The 6,215-nt window shown below is 28.6% G+C and overlaps 1 long non-coding RNA gene across 1 annotated transcript; it reads left to right on the top strand.

The window, feature by feature from the left end:
• The first annotated feature begins 1,364 nt into the window (after positions 1-1,364).
• LOC107920776 (uncharacterized) lies at positions 1,365-5,964 on the top strand. Its single transcript, XR_001690775.2, has 3 exons — positions 1,365-1,860; positions 3,311-3,482; positions 5,663-5,964. It is a non-coding gene; the product is annotated as an uncharacterized lncRNA (long non-coding RNA).
• Positions 5,965-6,215: the final 251 nt, after the last annotated feature.

Below are 6,215 nucleotides of genomic sequence, written 5' to 3'. Positions count from 1 at the left end.
ATTATAGCAAAATAGGTTTTTAGCGACGTTTGGATAAAAAACGCCGCTATAGGTCGAGCATTAGCGGCACTTTTTGAAAAACGTCGCTATAGATCGAGCATTAACGGTGCTTTTTCAAAAAGGCCGCTATAGGTCGACCATTAGCGTCGCTTTTTGAAAAACGCTGCTATAGGTCGACCATTAGCGGCGCTTTTTAAAAAATGCCATAAAAAGTAAGCACAAATCCGTCGTTTTATGTTGAGCTTTAGTCGTCGCTATAGATTAAGCATTAGCGGCATTTTTTGAAAAACGCTGTTATAGATCGAGCATTAGCTACGCTTTTTGAAAAGCGCCGCAAAAAATATTTTATCTGTCTATTTATTATTTAACTGGTTTATTTATATTAATTAAAATACAATTTATTTTTAATTGAATATTTAAATTCTTCAGAAAAAATAATAACACAAAGAAAAAATTTGAAAGTAAAAACATAGAAAAATATTTGTTAAAAATGAAAAAAAATTAAAATACTATTATTTAAAATAATTTTAAAGTTTTTTGGGTATATGATTTATTATTTTTTAATTTATATATTAAATAATTTCTTATATAATCGTAAAAGAGATAGTATTAATTTTAAAATATTGAATTAATTATCATTATAGTTTAGGATTTATGGCTTAGGGTATATGGTTTAGGGTTTAAGGTTTAGGAGTTACTATTTTAAGGTTTATGTATTATGGATTATGGGTTTGGAATTACGGTTTATGGGTTAAGGGTTAGGATTTAACGTTTAGGTGTTAAGGGTTAAGGGTTATGGGTTTAGGGTTTATGTTGTATGATTTAGGGTTTAGGGGTAGGAGTTAGGAGTTTAGGGTTTAGATTAATTAGTATTTTTTAATTTATATATTAAATAATTTCTTATATATTCGTAAAAGAGATAATATTAAATTTAATATATTAAAATTATGATTATAGTTTAATTTATTTAAGAGATAATAGATAAACTTTATATATATTTAGGATTTAACTTGAGATTTGTTAAATAATGAAATTTTATGCAATCAATTAATGCTTTTATATTTAAAAATATTTAATCTAAACCAATTGATATATAAAAATATATAAAAAATTTTAAATTTTATCTAATTCTTTTAAATATTACATAAATTTTTTAAAAATATTTATTTAAAATTGATATGAAAGATATAATAATACAATATAAAAATTATAAAAAAGTCAAGAATTAGCGGCGTTTATGATAAAAACGCCGCAAAAGGTAAGCAATAGCGGCGTTTATGATAAAAATGCCACAAAAAATTAATTTATTTTAAATAAAACGGCGTCGTTTTGATATAATACGTGGCTAAATTTTCATTTTGATTGAAACGACGTCGTTTTATTTCTCTTCCCCCAATTCCCTTTTCTTTCTCGATTCCACTTTCTTTCTCAGCCATTCTCAGCCTGTACTTCTATTTCTCTCTCTCGATTCCCTTTTCTTTCCCAATTCCCTTTTCTTTCTCAGCCTTTCTCAACCTATTCTTCTATTTTATACCCGAAAAACTTGATTAGTCTCTCATTTTTGTTTTTAATAGGTAAGAGGTAAGCCTAAGCTCTCATCTCTTCGACTTAGGGTTTATTGTTTATCCTCCTCTTATCAATTGCTTTGATTCTTTCCCAAAATTTCATCACTCTCACGCTTTTTAATGGTGCATTTCTCAATTCTTATCCTCCCTTATGATTTCTCGGTTTTCCCCTTATCTTATGTTGAATCTATCTACTTCTTCTCTTTATTCGTTTATTAATTTAACCGTAAGAAATAGTTTGCCTCCGATTTAGAAACATTGCATTTCGAGATCTCAATTCTTCAATCCCCGAAAGGTAAGCTTTTCACCTATAATTTCTTACTTATAATCTACAATTTTAACAAATAATAATAATCATCTTCGGTTTGTTTTTATTTTCATTTTTCTTTCCTTAGATTCCAAAACGAATATTTCTTCTTCTTTTTCTTTTTTTTGTTTTTATCAATTTTAATTGATTTTCATCTCTCACATTGTAACATTTCCTTTCAATGGATACCTAATCTTCAATTCTTTAGCTTTATTATTATTATTATTATTATTATTATTATTATTTTCTTTTTGTTTAATGGGTTGCGTTTCTGTTTTTGTGTTTTTGGATTTTTCACTCTTCTATACATTTGCTTAGCTCAGCTTAGGTTAAGTTTTATTTGTTTATTGATTGAATTATTTAGAACACGAATAGTGCCATAATCAGTTGCCAGAAAGTAAAAATAACGTCATAATCATTGTTGTAAGTTAATCAGCGTTGCCAGTTTTGAGAGATTTAGCTTTGAATTTTTCCATTTTTTGTCGAATAAATTGAAGTGTGTGATTTAAGGTAATGAGTTTTAGAATTTTTTTGAAGGTTGTTTTGAGGATTGTCTTGATCTATTTCCTGTAAACGTGTTACCTGCACCAATTTTATTGGAGAGGGTTCCATTTGGGGATTATATTCTTTTACGTTGTTTTCTGTTTGGTTCTGTAATTTTTCCATAGGCTGAGGCCATGGGAATGTGGGGGTTTTATTCCTTGCTTACTGGTTTTTATTATTTGGTCTTTGCTACAGTGCCATGAGAATTTTACTACATATGCAACAGTAAACATTTTTCTAGAAGATATGAATATGAAGTCAAAGCTTTGAGTTTTTCCTTTTTTAAGTAAACCCCTAATTTTGGTGGCGATTATGATGAAATTAGCTAACTGTTTGCTTGAAATTCATTACAATAAAAGCTGTGCCTTGCTGAATAGTTGCTGAAGTACATGCATATCTAATAAATATTAGGAAGCTTTGGCTTGAAGGCATTTGGTAGCTTCTTTCTGTGCTACTTTTGTTGGATTTTAATTCATTCTTGTTGTATACTTCTGGTGGTTACTATATAAAGCCTCAATGCTTCTTTGCATAGTTCTAAATATACCTTTGTATGTTTTTGTTTTTCTACAGTTCTACTTCTATTGAACAGTTATGGCTTGGCTGAAACATTTAGCCATGCTTTTTATTGGTTCCTTATCTATACATGGTTACCAATAAGTGTTAAAATTTTTTTTTCCTCTTGTTATTACTTGCTATTGAGCTGCTCTAGACACAAACATACACATATCTTTTGGCTTTCTTTCTCTATCTTAATTTTCACTTTAAATTTTGAGATGAAACATATGAATGGGTTTTCCTCCTCTAAATGTAGCTAGTAATCAACAAGTTGTAAACATCTTGTGTTTAATCTACCCTGTCCACCTCCATATTAAATCAATCATGATTATATTGTCAGACAGCTATCCGCGGACTACTTTTATCGACTTTGGATGATCCTAATACAAAACTTTGCATAGTAATCAGTATGGCTGTAGCAGCTATTACAGTCTACGACTGGCCAGAAAGTTAACAAGACTTGTTGCCGTTCCTCTTAAAGTTGATTGGTGATCAAACTAGCTTGAATGGAGGTAAGAAATATAGCATTCGTGCTCTAATTAATACTATTGCTCTTTGTTTCCTAATCTTGAACATTTTCTCTTCATGTTTCGGTGGTTTGATAGCCGTCCTAGATGGCTTACGTAGATGCCTTTTTTTTATAATAACTGAGTTTTGAATGATTGATGGCTATTCTTTCTAACCTTTTCCATAAAGTTCTATTTGTATTTAAGTGTGTTATTATTAGTATACTCTGAGAATTTGGTGTCTGGTGAAGGATTCATTGCTTATTTATGTTTTTGTTGTTATTAAGAAGGTTTGTGTAGATATAAATCTTCTCATCTGGTTATCTATTATTTTTCCTTTATATATTTTTTTTTTCTTTTTTAAATCAGATTGGTTACTGTTTACTATTTAGTCATATGGAAACTGACTTACCCTAAGCTATAGCTTTGAAACAATTATGGTAGCTAATTTTATGAGAAGATTTCTAGTTTGATTCTGCCTATGTCATAAAAACTTGAATTGATAGATGAAAAAATATTGAGTGAAGTGATAACCTATATTACATTTTAAAAAGAGAATGTATGTTTAAATTTTGAAGGTAATATCATTGAAAGAGACAGATAGAAACTTCAAATATAATATTAACAGTAAATTTGACAAGAAAAATATAAAAAAATCATAAAAACTTTGAGTTTTAAACCAAAAGAGGAAGGGAAAATGTTTAGTTGAAATTAGAAACCTGTTGATTGTTTACCCGGGGGGCCTCTGAGCAGGAACTGTGTTTGTACTTTGCATTTCGTGTTTAAATGGTTTAAATTTTCATATAAATTACAATAGAAATAATTTGCCTTTTTTCACAAGGTACATCCACTATCTTGTTTTTAGCGTCAGTAACAATTGTGGTTGTTTTGAGACCTCATGATTAATTAAAACTAATAAGTAAAAAAAAACCATCAATAACTGAGGTTTTTTATATGATAGAAGATATTTTTTATGCTGTTATATCATTCATAAAAGTTAATTTTTTTCGATGTTAATTTTAGATGTTAACTTTGAAGTACATTTGTCCGATTCTCAATGCATTTTCTTATATATTTTCTATCCAACATCCATTCTTTGGTCACAAAATGATTAAAATCATAGACTTCTTTTGATGTTTTTGTCTTATATATGATTAAAATATATATGATCTAAAAGTAAGAGAGAAGGAACTTAAAGCAAAAGAGGCTGAACTGAATAAGCGTGAACAGGTAATTTGTTGTTGGTTGTTTACAGTTGAGTGAGGTTGGCCCTTGAATAATAAGTGTGGTGCTTCCGATTTATTTTTGCGGTATTCGATATCAATTGTGATAAGTTGTTCCTTTCGCATTGCAGTTACAAATTATACAGATTTCTGAAGTAATTTAAATATTTCTATCTTGGCACAAAAAAATCAAAACCATAGTTTTTGAATCTGAATTTCCAATTCATATTTCAGTTTAGTTTTTTATCTTGATGACTCCCGAGTTTATCCATTACCAGTTTGATTTTGACATGAGTTCTTGACATGAGTCCCTTAAACATTTTTTGCTTTTTTCTTCCAAAAGTTTAACGTCTTTCCATTAGAGTTTCATCGTCAAGTTTATCTCCTCTTCCTTTTGATCGACATTTTCAATACTTTGGGTTCAAGATCCCCTATATGCTAAAGGTATAGAGTTCAAACTTTTGCATGAGCTTGTTTTTCAGCAACTATGGCATTTTGCGCTCATCTTCAACGATTAGACATTTCAAAGTGACTAAAGATAATACCAAATTTGTTTGAATGAAAAATAATATCTTTATCAATGCTATTGGACATAGAAATTAAGATTATGATAACTAAAAACCTGTGATATTTATGAGCTTAATAAAAAAAGTGAAACATGTTATGAGTCGCATGAAATTGAGAAAGGAGATAGACATTAAACACATGAGGTTCGTCATGACTTCTCCTTTAACCTTTATTTGACCCTTTTTTTCTTTTTCATATATGCTACTTATTTTCTTTTCGAGGCCTTTACAAGTCCATCAAGATGAAACTGGACTTATGCCTGTCACTTATTTACAGCGACATTAGCATTTACGATTACCCTAGCATCAGTTTTTTATTATTATGAGTTTTCTTTTTACTGATTTCACTTTCATTACAGTAAATGATATAGCTAATTTCCTTGTTTTGCTCAATCAGGTGACCGATACTCTATTTAACAATTTTCTTTATTGCTGGAACAAGTCTTAACCAAGATCAAGATCAAAGTACTTCACTAAGTTATATATGCAGGCATTGCAATACTTTGGCTTCATCTAAGCTTGAACCAGCCCTCTACTGTATATTGTTTCTTCTTCTTTTCTGATCTTTTTCCTTTGATTAATGAGAGGTGATGATGATTTGGCATTCTTTTCTCACTAGGATGAATTTTGTTTTAGAAATTGTAATACTTTGTGTGTCTGTGTGTGGTTTTTTTATATATTAAATTACATATTGAATCATTGTTTATGTATTAAATTTAAATTCATTAATTTTTATATTTAGTTTTGAAGTTTAAATTTTAATGAAAATTTTAATTTAATTAATATTTTTTATTTATCCTTATTTAAAGTTCAAATTTCAAAAATTAAACATAATATAATATTTAATATAGAAATAAATATTATTTAATTAAAATAAAATAATTTTTTAAAAAAATCATGATTTTTAGTGGCGTTTGTGAGAAAAGCGCCGCTAAAAGTCATGTATTTTA

Source organism: Gossypium hirsutum, chromosome A08 (assembly GCF_007990345.1).
Source record: "Gossypium hirsutum isolate 1008001.06 chromosome A08, Gossypium_hirsutum_v2.1, whole genome shotgun sequence".
In the NCBI taxonomy this organism is placed as follows: domain Eukaryota; kingdom Viridiplantae; phylum Streptophyta; class Magnoliopsida; order Malvales; family Malvaceae; genus Gossypium; species Gossypium hirsutum.
Note: the sequence above shows the minus strand (reverse complement) of the source record. Positions and strands in the feature narration are given on the sequence as shown.